Source organism: Salmo salar, chromosome ssa03 (genome assembly GCF_905237065.1).
Source record: "Salmo salar chromosome ssa03, Ssal_v3.1, whole genome shotgun sequence".
NCBI lineage: Eukaryota > Metazoa > Chordata > Actinopteri > Salmoniformes > Salmonidae > Salmo > Salmo salar.
This window is the reverse complement of record NC_059444.1, coordinates 101,651,950-101,666,904: the sequence shown is the minus strand read 5'-3', so window position 1 is coordinate 101,666,904 and position 14,955 is coordinate 101,651,950. Positions and strand designations below refer to the sequence as shown.

The 14,955-nt window shown below is 41.9% G+C and overlaps 1 protein-coding gene across 1 annotated transcript in view; it reads right to left on the bottom strand.

The window, feature by feature from the left end:
* Nucleotides 1-2,909, bottom strand: part of LOC123741774 (NLR family CARD domain-containing protein 3-like) — a 20,757-nt gene extending 17,848 nt beyond the window's left edge. Inside the window, exon 1 of the mRNA XM_045715981.1 lies at nucleotides 2,506-2,909. The gene's annotated coding sequence lies outside the window, so the exon portion shown is untranslated. The remainder of the gene's footprint in view (nucleotides 1-2,505) is intronic.
* Nucleotides 2,910-14,955: the final 12,046 nt, after the last annotated feature.

The following is a 14,955-nucleotide window of genomic DNA, read 5'->3' as shown; positions in this document are numbered from 1 at the left end:
TCTCATCCTTCTAGACCTATCTGCTGCCTTTGATACTGTATACCATCAGATCCTCCTCTCCACCCTCTCCGAGCTGGGCATCTCCGGCGCGGCCCACGCCTGGATTGCGTCCTACCTGACAGGTCGCTCCTACCAGGTGGTGTGGCGAGAATCTGTCTCCGCACCACGTGCTCTCACCACTGGTGTCCCCCAGGGCTCTGTTCTAGGCCCTCTCCTATTCTCGCTATACACCAAGTCACTTGGCTCTGTCATATCCTCACATGGTCTCTCATATCATTGCTATGCAGATGACACACAATTAATCTTCTCCTTTCCCGCTTCTGACAACCAGGTGGCGAATCGCATCTCTGCATGTCTGGCAGACATATCAGTGTGGATGACGGATCACCACCTCAAGCTGAACCTCGGCAAGACGGAGCTGCTCTTCCTCCCGGGGAAGGACTGCCCGTTCCATGATCTCGCCATCACGGTTGACAACTCCCTTGTGTCCTCCTCCCAGAGTGCTAAGAGCCTCGGCGTGACCCTGGACAACACCCTGTCGTTCTCCACTAACATCATGGCGGTGACCCGATCCTGTAGGTTCATGCTCTACAACATTCGCAGAGTACGACCCTGCCTCACACAGGAAGCGGCGCAGGTCCTAATCCAGGCACTTGTCATCTCCCGTCTGGATTACTGCAAATCGTTGTTGGCTGGGCTCCCTGCCTGTGCCATTAAACCCCTACAACTCATCCAGAACGCCGCAGCCCGTCTGGTGTTCAACCTTCCCAAGTTCTCTCACGTCACCCCGCTCCTCCGCTCTCTCCACTGGCTTCCAGTCGAAGCTCGCATCCGCTACAAGACCATGGTGCTTGCCTACGGAGCTGTGAGGGGAACGGCACCTCCGTACCTTCAGGCTCTGATCAGGCCCTACACCCAAACAAGGGCACTGCGTTCATCCACCTCTGGCCTGCTGGCCCCCCTACCTCTGAGGAAGCACAGTTCCCGCTCAGCCCAGTCAAAACTGTTCGCTGCTCTGGCACCCCAATGGTGGAACAAGCTCCCTCACGACACCAGGACAGCGGAGTCAATCACCACCTTCCGGAGACACCTGAAACCCCACCTCTTTAAGGAATACCTAGGATAGGATAAAGTAATCCTTCTAACCCCCCTTAAAAGATTTAGATGCACTATTGTAAGTGGTTGTTCCACTGGATATTATAAGGTGAATGCACCAATTTGTAAGTCGCTCTGGATAAGAGCGTCTGCTAAATGACTTAAATGTAAATGTAAATTTATTTATCTACACACTTTACAATAATCCCAGGCAGGATTCTCACCTTGAAACTTCATTGAGATTTTTTCTGTTCTGTTGTGTATATTCTGATGGATGAGGCCTGAGCTGGAATGTGAAGCTAACTGAAGCTGGCTAGCTTTAGAAAACCAGTATATCAAGCCTGTATCATAGTATACCCTTCAGGCTACGTTCAGGTTTCAGCAAGAGGCAGGTATCAACATGCCGAGTCGTGAGGCTACAACCTGGGTTGTATTCATTAGTTTACTCCACAGCCAACAGTTTTAAGATGTTAAATAAAACATAAACCGTTTACTCTAAACGCTGTACAATGTGACCTAAACGGTTTCTGTTGCCAAACGTTTTGCTACGGTGGGCACTAATGAATACACTCAGCCTGTTTTGAGGAAGTGTAAGTTGTTGTTAGTCTCTCAAACAATATTTATTAGTCTCTCTTTCACACAACATACCTTCCTGAGTGAAAAGAGTTAACTGTAGATTATAAAGAGAACATGTTTGTTTGTTGCTTGTTGTGTTTTAAGCCTGTTTTGAGAAGACAAGTCTATAGACCTATGATACAGTACACTCTTAGAATAAAGGGTTCCAAACGGGTCCTCCGGCCGTCCCCATAGGAGAACGCTTTTGGGTTCCAGGTAGAACCCTTCTGGCTTCCATGTAGAACCCTCTGTGGAAAGGGTTCTCCACGGAACCCAAAAGTGTTCTACCTAGTACCAAAAAAAGGGTTCTACAAAGGGTTCTCCTATGGGGACAGCCAAAGAACCCTTTTAGATTGTAGATAGTGTAGGAGCGATCACCCTGGGGCACACAGATGGGCACAGAACGAATTCACCCCACGCATCTAATTTATATCCAAAACATTTTAAGGAGAGTAGGACTATTATAACACTGTCCCCCCAAAATATAATTAACTATATGAATACACATAACAATATCATCAACTATATGAATACACATAACAATACCATCAACTATATTAATACACATAACAATATCATCAACTATATTAATACACATAACAATATCATCAACTATATGAATACACATAACAATATCATCAACTATATTAATACACATAACAATATCATCAACTATATTAATACACACAACAATATCACCAACTATATGAATACACACAACAATATCATCAACTATATTAATACACACAACAATATCATCAACTATATTAATACACATAACAATCGTCGTCTTACCTTTTGTCTCTCAATAGAAACAGAGTCTGAATGATCATTCGGTCGTTGAAAGTTACATTCGTTTGCTCTGCTCATTTACATATCAGGTTCTACCTGTTCTCTCTCCGAGTCCCTCTCTCTTTACAGCTCTTACAATGAGCCTTGGCAAACATTCTACAACTGTCTGGAAGTCTATTGGAGGGATGGTGGTGTTCTATTGTGTTGAGACCTGGTGACTGAGACGGCCGTGGCATATTGTGAAACATCAGCAAGTGCAGCAGTCTTCATTACTGAAGCTCCTGCCAATCATGCCCCAACAATCACCAATCACTAAGCTCTTCCCGAGCATGGTCGCAGTCTCTGCTGGTTGCAGCTCTTCTCACCCCAGGGGTAGCAGCTCCTCTCTCTCCCCAGGGGTAGCAGCTCCACTCTCCCCAGGGGTTGCAGCTCCTCTCTCCCCAGGGGTAGCAGCTCCTATCTCCCCATGGGTAGCAGCTCCTCTCTCCCCAGGGGAGCAGCTCCTCTCTCCCCAGGGGTGCGCTCCTCTCTCTCCCCAGGGGTAGCAGCTCCACTCTCCCCAGGGGTTGCAGCTCCTCTCTCCCCAGGGGTAGCAGCTCCTATCTCCCCATGGGTAGCAGCTCCTCTCTCCCCAGGGGAGGCAGCTCCTCTCTCCCCAGGGGTAGCAGCTCCTCTCTCCCCTAGGATGTGAAGACATTGGTGGCTTAGCTCATAGCCAGTAGGGGGTCCGGGACGGAATTTCAACAGCTAAAACCATGAATACAACACCAGTGTATTGCCAAAAATGACTCAACAACTTCAAACATAGACTCTGACCTGTCCAATGAGCCAAACTGATTAAAGTCTCTCTCTCTCTCTCTCTCTCTCTCTCTCTCTCTCTCTCTCTCTCTCTCTCTCTCTCTCTCTCCACACACACACACATATCCTATTCTTCTGTTTATGTCTCTGTGTCTTGTCTGGTGTCTCTCTCCATCACCAGAATAATTGGTGAGGGTTAGGCCTACTGCAATACAACATTCAAAACATGAAAACACAACTACATAACTAGCCTGTTCAACCTCTCTTTCGTATCGTCTGAGATCGCTAAAGACTGGAAAGCTGCCGCGGTCATCCCCCCTCTTCAAAGTGGGTGACACTCTAGACCCAAACTATTAAAGACCTATATCTATCCTACCCTGCCTTTCTAAAGTCTTCGAAAGCCAAGTTAATAAACAGATCACCGACCATCTCGAATCCCACTGTACCTTCTCCGCTATGCAATCTGGTTTCAGAGCTGATCATGGGTGCACCTCAGCCACGCTCAAGGTCCTTAACGATATCATAACCGCCATTGATAAAAGAAAATACTGTGCAGCCGTCTTCATCGAACTGGCCAAGGCTTTCGACTCTGTCAATCACCGTATTCTTATCAGCAGACTCAACAGCCTTGGTTTCTCAAATGATTGCCTTGCCTGGTTCACCAACTACTTTTCAGATAGAGTTCAGTGTGTCAAATCGGAGGGCCTGTTGTCCGGACCTCTGGCAGTCTCTATGGGGGTGCCACAGGGTTCAATTCTCGGGCCAACTCTTTTCTCTATATACATCAATGATGTCGCTCTTGCTGCTGGTGAGTCTCTGATCCACCTCTACGCAGACGACACCATTCTGTATACATCTGGCCCTTCTTTGGACACTGTGTTAATTAACAAACCTCCAAACGACCTTCAATGCCATACAACTCTGCAACAAAGCATCCTTCACTCATGCTGCCAAACATACCCTTGTAAAACTGACTATCCTACCGATCCTTGACTTCGGTGATGTCATTTACAAAATATCCTCCAACACTCTACTCAGAAAATTGGATGTAGTCTATCACAGTGCCATCCGTTTTGTCACCAAAGCCCGATATACTACCCATCACTGCGACCTGTATGCTCCGTTGGCTGGCCCTCGCTTCATATTCGTCGCCAAACCCACTGGCTCCAGGTCATCTATAAGCCTTTGCTAGGTAAAGCCACGCCTTATCTCAGCTCACTGGTCACAATAGCAGCACCCACCCGTAGCATGCGCTCCAGCAGGTATATTTCACTGGTCACCTCCAAAGCCAATTCCTCCTTTGGCCGCCTTTCCTTCCAGTTCCCTGCTGCCAATGACTGGAACGAACTGCAAAAATCACTGAAGCTGGAGACTCACATCTCCCTCACTAACTTTAAGCATCAGCTGTCAGAGCAGCTTACCGATCATTGCACCTGTACATAGCCCATCTGTAAATTGCCCAACCAACTGCCTCATCCCCATTTTGTTTTTTTGTTATCCTTTGCACCCCAGTATCTCTACTTGCACATTCATCTTCTGCACATCTATCACTCCAGTGTTTAATTGCTAAATTGTAATTATTTCTCCACTCTGGCCTATTTATTGCCTTACCTCCCTAATCTTACTACATTTGCACACACTGTATATAGACTTTTCTATTGTGTTATTGACTGTACGTTTGTTAATTGTCATAAACTTCATCGTCTGAAGAGGAAAAATCATCGGACCAATATGCAGCGGGTATATTGCTCATCTTCGTATTTATTGAAGGTAAACACACTCAAACAAAATAAAGACGATAACAGTCCAGTAAGGTGCACAGACTAAACCGGAAACAACCACCCACAAACACAAGTGAAAACAAAAACACACTAAATATGGCCTCCAATTAGAGACAACAACCACCAGCTGCCTCTAATTGGAGGTCATTGAAAAAAATACAACATAGAAAGAGAAACCTAGAATAAACATAGAAATAGAAAATATAGAACATACATCAAAACCCCGAAACACACAAAACAAACACCCCCCTGCCACGCCCTGACCAAACTACAATAACAAATAACCCCTTTTACTGGTCAGGACATGACATTTATCCCATGTGTAACTCTGTGTTGTTTGTGTCACACTGCTTTGCTTTATCTTGGCCAGGTCGCAGTTATAAATGAGAACTTGTTCTCAACTGGCCTACCTGGTTAAATAAAGGTACATAAAATAAGAAATAACACAGAACTCTCAACTAGTTCCAGCAAACAGAAAAACAACAAGAAAGCTGGATAAACACATTCAGATTTCTAGATATTGCACTTTTCTTTTGCGTTTTAGGGGTCATAGTGTCACATCCTGACCAGTAAAAGGGGTTATTTGTTATTGTAGTTTGGTCAGGACGTGGCAGGGGTATTTGTTTTATGTGGTTCGGGTTGGTTGTGTTAGTTGTAGGGTGTTTGATTTAGTATTCCGGGTTTTGGGCACTGTTCTATGTTTATGTATTTCTATGTTCAGTCTAGTTATTTGTATTTCTATGTTTAGTTAATTGGGGTTGAACCCTCAATTGGAGGCAGGTGTTTTCTCGTTGCCTTTGATTGAGGGTTCTATAAATTAGGTATGTGTTTGTTTTAGTGTTTTGTGGGAGATTGTGCTGGGTATAGCTTTGTCGCCTTACCGGCCTGTTATTAGTCGTTGTGTTGTGTTTTGGTTCACCTTCTTTGTCCGTTTAAATAAAAGAAGATGAGTGCACATTTCCCCGCTGCATCTTGGTCCGCTTCAACCTACGACAACCGTGACACATAGGGGGTCATAGGTCAGATCAGTGGTCATGGTTGATATGCATGGACTAAAAAACAAACTTGAAACCATTTTTCTCAGATTCACTGTTTGTGTAGACTGCTCCTTGTCTTTTCTAGGGCAGTAGTTCAGGTGGCTGTTTGTGTAGACTGCTCCTTGTCTTTTCTAGGGCAGTAGTTCAGGTGGCTGTTTGTGTAGACTGCCCCTTGTCTTTTCTAGGGCAGTAGTTCAGGTGGCTGTGTGTGTAGACTGCTCCTTGTCTTTTCTAGGGCAGTAGTTCAGGTGGCTGTCCTTGCTCTTAGTCTGCCTCCTTTCTCTCCTATCATCATAGACAGTTGTGTAAAAAGTACCCAATTGTTATACCTGAGTAAAAGTCTAAAAATATTTGGTTCTATATATAGTTAAGTATGAAAAGTGAAATTAAAAGTATAAATCATTTCAAATTCCTTCTATTAAGCAAAGCAGGCATCACCATTATCTTGTTTTTTAAAATGTATGGATAGGGGTCACATACCAAAACGAAGACGTAATTTACAAAAGATGCATTTGTGTTTCCTGACTCCGCCAGATCAGAGGCAGTAGAGATGACCATGTGTTGTCTTGATAAGTGAATTAGACCATTTTCCTTTCCTGCTAAGCTTTCAAAATGTAACGAGTACTTTTGGGTGTCAGGTAAAATGTATAGATTAAAAAGTACATTATTTTCTTTGGGAATGTAGTGATGTAAAGTTATCAAAAATATAAATTCAAAAGTAAAGTACAGATACCCCCCAAAAAACGACTTATGTAGTACTTTATAGTACTTTTACTGAAGTACTTTACACCACTGGCCATGGGTACACCTTCCTGAAAACAATGACTCCATACTTTGCTGAAACCTGTTCTGCCAGTTCATGTCCTTAAAGACTAGAATGTTCCAATGTGGTTAGCCAAAAAGATGACAAGATAGTTCACACATTCATCATCCAGGGTTACTATCAAACATATATGTTACATTTCTGGTTCGTCCATAACTTGTTTCCTGCTTGTAGCAGGCCGTGTTTACAGGAATCCTTTTCTCTAACTAGAAATCATGTGATTTCATGAGAATATTTTTCTGCAGTGAGAATGTAATGCAAGTCAAGCTGTCCTTGGATGTATGTCAACAAGATTTATAACCAGCATTGTTAAATTAACTGTTGTTATATTTAAAAAAGAATCTATGCTGTCATTTTCTATGTTAGCTTGCTTTTAAAATGTTTTATTGTCACAGACAGCGGATTGGTGCAGTGAAATGTGTTGTTGTACAGGGTCAGACAGTAGTATGATAGATGCAGTGTAATGTGTTGTTATACAGGGTCAGCCATAGTAGTACGATAGATGCAGTGAAATGTGTTGTTTTACAGGGTCAGCCATAGTAGTATGATAGATGCAGTGAAATGTGTTGTTTTACAGGGTCAGCCATAGTAGTATGATAGATGCAGTGAAATGTGTTGTTTTACAGGGTCAGCCATAGTAGTATGATAGGTGTTGTTTTACAGGGTCAGCCATAGTAGTATGATAGATGTTGTTTTACAGGGTCAGCCATAGTAGTATGATAGGTGTTGTTTTACAGGGTCAGCCATAGTAGTATGATAGATGCAGTGAAATGTGTTGTTTTACAGGGTCAGCCATAGTAGTATGATAGGTGCAGTGTAATGTGTTGTTGTACAGGGTCAGCCATAGTAGTATGATAGGTGTTGTTTTACAGGGTCAGCCATAGTAGTATGATAGGTGCAGTGTAATGTGTTGTTGTACAGGGTCAGACAGTAGTATGATAGGTGTTGTTTTACAGGGTCAGACAGTAGTATGATAGGTGCAGTGTAATGTGTTGTTGTACAGGGTCAGACAGTAGTATGATAGATGCAGTGTAATGTGTTGTTGTACAGGGTCAGACAGTAGTATGATAGGTGTTGTTTTACAGGGTCAGCCATAGTAGTATGATAGGTGTTGTTGTACAGGGTCAGACAGTAGTATGATAGGTGTTGTTTTACAGGGTCAGCCATAGTAGTATGATAGGTGTTGTTGTACAGGGTCAGACAGTAGTATGATAGGTGCAGTGTAATGTGTTGTTGTACAGGGTCAGACATAGTAGTATGATAGGTGCAGTGTAATGTGTTGTTGTACAGGGTCAGACAGTAGTATGATAGGTGTTGTTTTACAGGGTCAGCCATAGTAGTATGGTAGATGCAGTGAAATGTGTTGTTTTACAGGGTCAGCCATAGTAGTACGGTTCCCTTGGAGCAAATTAGGGTTAAGTGCCTTGCTTAACGGCACATAGACAAATGTTCACCTTGACAGCTCAGGTATTCAAACCAGTGACCTTTCAGTTACATTCCCAACACTCTAACCACTAGGCAACATGACCAGTTTTATCATTGGAATGTGATACAAAATGAGGAAACTGTGTGATTTAGGACCATGTGGACACCTCCTAGTGGTGAGGTTGTTAGGAGTGTTTATCAGACCATGTGGACACCTCCTAGTGGTGGGGTTGTTAGGAGTGTTTATCAGACCATGTGGACACCTCCTGGTGGTGGGGTTGTTAGGAGTGTTTATCAGACCATGTGGACACCTCCTAGTGGTGGGGTTGTTAGGAGTGTTTATCAGACCATGTGGACACCTCCTAGTGGTGGGGTTGTTAGGAGTGTTTATCAGACCATGTGGACACCTCCTAGTGGTGGGGTTGTTAGGAGTGTTAATCAGACCATGTGGACACCTCCTAGTGGTCTGGTTGTTAGGAGTGTTTATCAGACCATGTGGACACCTCCTAGTGGTGGGGTTGTTAGGAGTGTTAATCAGACCATGTGGACACCTCCTAGTGGTCTGGTTGTTAGGAGTGTTTATCAGACCATGTGGACACCTCCTAGTGGTGGGGTTGTTAGGAGTGTTTATCAGACCATGTGGACACCTCCTAGTGGTGGGGTTGTTAGGAGTGTTTATCAGACCATGTGTTATCAGTTCATACAGGTGATAATGTAGATAGACTAACCCGATGATTCAGCCTATGTATTTATAGTCACTATGCTGCATCAGTTCATACAGGTGATAATGTAGATAGACTAACCCCATGCTTCAGCCTATGTATTTATAGCCACTATGCTGCATCAGTTCATACAGGTGATAATGTAGATAGACAAACCCCATGCTTCAGCCTATGTATTTATAGCCACTATGCTACATCAGTTCATACAGGTGATAATGTAGATAGACAAACCCCATGCTTCAGCCTATGTATTTATAGTCACTATGCTACATCAGTTGATACAGGTGATAATGTAGTTAGACAAACCCCATGCTTCAGCCTATGTATTTATAGCCACTATGCTGCATCAGTTGGGTTACAGGTGATAATGTAGATAGACAAACCCCATGCTTCAGCCTATGTATTTATAGTCACTATGCTGCATCAGTTGTTACAGGTGATAATGTAGTTAGACAAACCCCATGCTTCAGCCTATGTATTTATAGCCACTATGCTACATCAGTTGATACAGGTGATAATGTAGATAGACAAACCCCATGATTCAGCCTATGTATTTATAGTCACTATGCTACATCAGTTGATACAGGTGATAATGTAGATAGACAAACCCCATGCTTCAGCCTATGTATTTATAGACACTATGCTGCATCAGTTGGGTTGCAGGTGATAATGTAGATAGACAAACCCCATGCTTCAGCCTATGTATTTATAGACACTGTGCTGCATCAGGTGATAATGCTTATTACTAATAGCTGATAATATACCATCCATACAGGTTTTTTGTTCCAATGTGTTAAAATCATTTAACATTTTTACCAATATCTTATTGGGCTCATTTCTGGAGGTGTAAATTATATTTTAGATGGTGTCAGCATAATTTTATTTTGATACATTTTGGAGTAGAATGTACTTTTATTTGGTCACCAGAACTGAGTTTCTCAGAACAGAGCTTCTCAAAAAGTATGCCCAGAAGGAAGGGGACTGGAACTGGTAAAATGCACAGTTTAATACATTTACAGAGTGATCCTCTATCCCAGTTTAATACATTTACATCGTGATCCTCTATCACAGTTTAATACATTTACAAAGTGATCCTCTATCACAGGTTAATACATTTACATCGTGATCCTCTATCACAGTTTAATACATTTACATAGTGATCCTCTATCACAGTTTAATACATTGACAGAGTGATCCTCTATCCCAGTTTAATACATTTACAAAGTGATCCTCTATCACAGTTTAATACATTTACAGAGTGATCCTCTATCACAGTTTAATACATTTACAGAGTGACCCTCTATCACAGTTTAATACATTTACAGAGTGATCCTCTATCACAGTTTAATACATTTACAGAGTGATCCTCTATTCCAGTTCAATACATTTACAGAGTGATCCTCTATCACAGTTTAATACATTTACAAAGTGAGCCTCTATCACAGGTTAATACATTTAGTGATCCTCTATCCCAGTTTAATACATTTACAGAGTGATCCTCTATCACAGTTTAATACATTTACAGAGTGATCCTCTATCACAGTTTAATACATTTACAGAGTGATCCTCTATCCCAGTTTAATACATTTACAAAGTGATCCTCTATCACAGTTTAATACATTTACAGAGTGGTCCTCTATAACAGTTTAATACATTTACAGAGTGATCCTCTATAACAGTTTAATACATTTACAGAGTGATCCTCTATCACATTTTAATACATTTACAAAGTGATTCTCTATCACAGTTTAATACATTTACAGAGTGATCCTCTATCCCTATCACAGTTTAATACATTTACATAGTGATCCTCTATCACAGTTTAATACATTTACAGAGTGATCCTCTATCACAGTTTAATACATTTACAGAGTGATCCTCTATCACAGTTTAATACATTTACAGAGTGATCCTCTATCACAGTTTAATACAATTACATAGTGATCCTCTATCACGGTTTAATACATTTACATAGTGATCCTCTATCACAGTTTAATACATTTACAGAGTGATCCTCTATCCCAGTTTAATACATTCACAAAGTGGCGGCTGCAGGCCATGGAAACCCATTCCATGAATCTCCCAATGAACAGTGTTTGTGCTGACGTTGCTTCCAGAGGCAGTTTGGAACTCGGTAGTGAGTGTTGCAACCGAGGACAGATGATTTTTACGTGCTATCCGTTTCAGCACTCTGTGGTCCCATTCTGTGAGCTTGTGTGGCCTACCACTTCGTGGCTGAGCCGTTGTTGCTCCAAGACATTTCTATTTCACAATAACAGCACTTACAGTTGACCGGGGCAGCTCTAACAGGGCAGAAATGTGACGAACTGACTTTGTGGAAAGGTGGCATCCTATGACGGTGCCACGTTGAATGTCACTGAGCTCTTCAGTAGGGCCTTTCTTCTGCCAATGTTTTCCTATGGAGATCGCTTGGCCATGTGCTCGATTTTATACGCCTGTCAGCAACGGGTGTGGCTGAAATAGCCGAATCCACTAATTTGAAGGGGTGTCCATATATAGTGTGTATATATATATAGTGTATTTAATTTTGAGTTTGCCTCCCAATATTACACTTTATATACATCACAGAAGACTGAAATATAACAAAACCATTTGACACAGAAACACCATATTTTCTCAGTTTAAACCAATATAATGTTTATTAATGATGAAATGATGAAACATATTAATAAGGTTCCACCCATGAGGTCACTAGAGGGAAATTTGGTCATTTGACTCACTTCCATCGCATCATTAATTGGGGTGTGTTTGTGTGTGGATGTGTGTGTGCGTGCGTAGCTATCCGACACATGTGCTTGCATGTGTGTTTTTTGTGCACGTGTCTGCATGCGTTATCTATGTAGGCTACATCATATACATGTATAACCTTACAGAACTGTTGTTATTCAATGTGTTTCTGTGGGCTAATAGCAGTAAGGCCAAATTCAATGTCTAATCAAATATCTGTTTTCATTACTTACAGGGGTCCTAAAAGTCCAAATGAAATATCTAAATGATACTTGGTATGACCATCTTAAAACAATTCCCTATGTCAGCTTAGTAGAAACCCATCCCTGGGCCCTTAGACCTTTTTAAAGGCAATGTTCCTGTGTCAGCAGTGATGGAATTTATGGTAACGCTGCAGATGTCGGTTGAAATGGAAATTACCTTTAACTGTCAAGTGTTCTCCAACGCAGCCTCCATTTGAATCCTGGCCTGAGTATACGACTTGGTTCCTGTTTTCCTCTGAGGAATGTGCACAAACATTCCATACAGGGCTAATGGCCAACAGAACATTAGACCATTCTTAGCCTCTATGGGCTAGGTGGGACGCTAGCGTGCCACCCGTGGTGCACTCCATCAACAGCAGGTGCATTTCAAGAGCGGCAAATTTGAATCCAAATAAATGTCAAAATTCAAATTTTTCAAACATACAACTATTTTACACCCTTTGAAAGATAAACATCTCCTTAATCTAACCACGTTTTACGATTTCAAAAAGGTTTTACGGCGAAAGCATAAATTTAGAGTATGTTAGGACAGTACATTTACAAGAGTTGTGTGTAATGTTTTGTCAAGTCAAAGACAGGGTCACCAAAACCATAAAACCAGCTAAAATGATGCACTAACCTTTTACAATCTCCATCAGATGACACTCCTAGGACATTATGTTAGACAATGCATGCATTTTTAGTTCTATCAAGTTCATATTTATATCCAAAAACAGCGTTTTACTATGGCATTGATGTTGAGGAAATCGTTTCCCTCCAATAACCGGCAGTCAAGTCAGCGTCACAAATTAAATAATTAAAATTAGAAAACATTGGTAAAATATTATATTGTCATTTAAAGAATTATAGATTTACATCTCTTGAACGCAATCAACTTGCCAGATTTAAAAATAACCTTACTGGGAAATCACACTTTGCAATAATCTGAGCACTGCGCCCAGAAAAATACGCGTTGCGATACAGACTAGACGTCATGTTGGGGAGATCTAAAATCGAAAATACTATGTAAATAATCCATTACCTTTGATTCTCTTCATCAGATGTCACTTCCAGGTATCACAGGTCCATAACGAATGTAGTTTTGTTCAAAAAAGCTCATCATTTATGTCCAAAAATCTCTGTCTTGTTAGCACATGATCTAAGCCAGCCGGACTTCGTCATGAACGAGGGAAAAAATATATTTACGTTCGTTCAAACATGTCAAACGTTGTATAGCATAAATCATTAGGGCCTTTTTTAACCAGAACATGAATAATATTCAAGGTGGACGAATGCATACTCTTTTATAACGTATTGGAACGAGGGTACCCAACATGAACTCGCGCGCCAGGTGTCTAATGGGACATCATCGTTCCATGGCTCTTGTTCGGTCAGATCTCCCTCCAGAAGACTCAAAACACTTTGTAAAGGCTGGTGACATCTAGTGGAAGCAATAGGAAGTGCCAAAATATTCCTCAGCCCCTGTGTTTTTCAATGGGATAGGTTTAAAGGTAATACAACACATCAGGTATACACTTCCTGTCAGAAAATGTCTCAGGGTTTTGCCTGCCAAATGAGTTCTGTTATACTCACAGACACCATTCAAACAGTTTTAGAAACTTTAGAGTGTTTTCTATCCATATATAATAAGTATATGCATATTCTAGTTACTGGGTAGGATTAGTAACCAGATTAAATCGGGTACATTTTTTTATCCAGACGTGCAAATGCTGCCCCCTAGCCCTAACAGGTTTTAAAGGGTCTCCAAAAAAACCTCATATGCTATGACATCAAAGCGTTTCCAATGGCTGCCACTGTACAAGGTACATGTCCACCTGTTGAAGTAAAGCCCTTCAGTGTGATGATAAAGCCATGTCTGCTGGTACTTGTACACCCTAGTGTCCTTATAATGTCCTTAGTGGAACCCTGTCCGTGTCCCACTATCTCAATAAGGTCTGCACAATAAATTGTCAATGATCTCAACAGCTGAGACAGAGCCATTGCGCTTACACTATATCCCAAGGAAATCTGAGTGAGAAAGGCTTTGTCCTTCTTTTCTAACAAGAACCACACGCATTATCTATTAACATAACCTTACCTTTTTTACTTTCTGTTTTTTTTATTAGAGTTTTTTTGTATCAAGTTGTGCCCTAAAACTCTACTTTCTGAAGAGCGTCATCATCGTGGCTGGTCTGGTGCAGCTGGTCAGTCAGACAGACATGCCTTAAAGGGTCTCCTAACGCCTCTGCCATGTCTGCTGGGGACTACACTTCCATGTCCTTACAGTGTCTTCACAGGAATCCTGTCCCACGGTCTTGTCTTGTCCTTATATAACAGGAATCCTGTCCCACGGTCTTGTCTTGTCCTTATATAACAGGAATCCTGTCCCACGGTCTTGTCTTGTCCTTATATAACAGGAATCCTGTCCCATGGTCTTGTCTTGTCCTTATATAACAGGAATCCTGTCCCACGGTCTTGTCTTGTCCTTATATAACAGGAATCCTGTCCCACGGTCTTGTCTTGTCCTTATATAACAGGAATCCTGTCCCACGGTCTTGTCTTGTCCTTATATAACAGGAATCCTGTCCCACGGTCTTGTCTTGTCCTTATATAACAGGAATCCTGTCCCACGGTCTTGTCTTGTCCTTATATAACAGGAATCCTGTCCCACGGTCTTGTCTTGTCCTTATATAACAGGAATCCTGTCCCACGGTCTTGTCTTGTCCTTATATAACAGGAATCCTGTCCCACGGTCTTGTCTTGTCCTTATATAACAGGAATCCTGTCCCACGGTCACAGTAAAGTCTCTTTATAATAGCTAATGTTCTCAATAATAACAAAGCCAGAGGCACAGGGCTAACACTTATCAAATTCCAA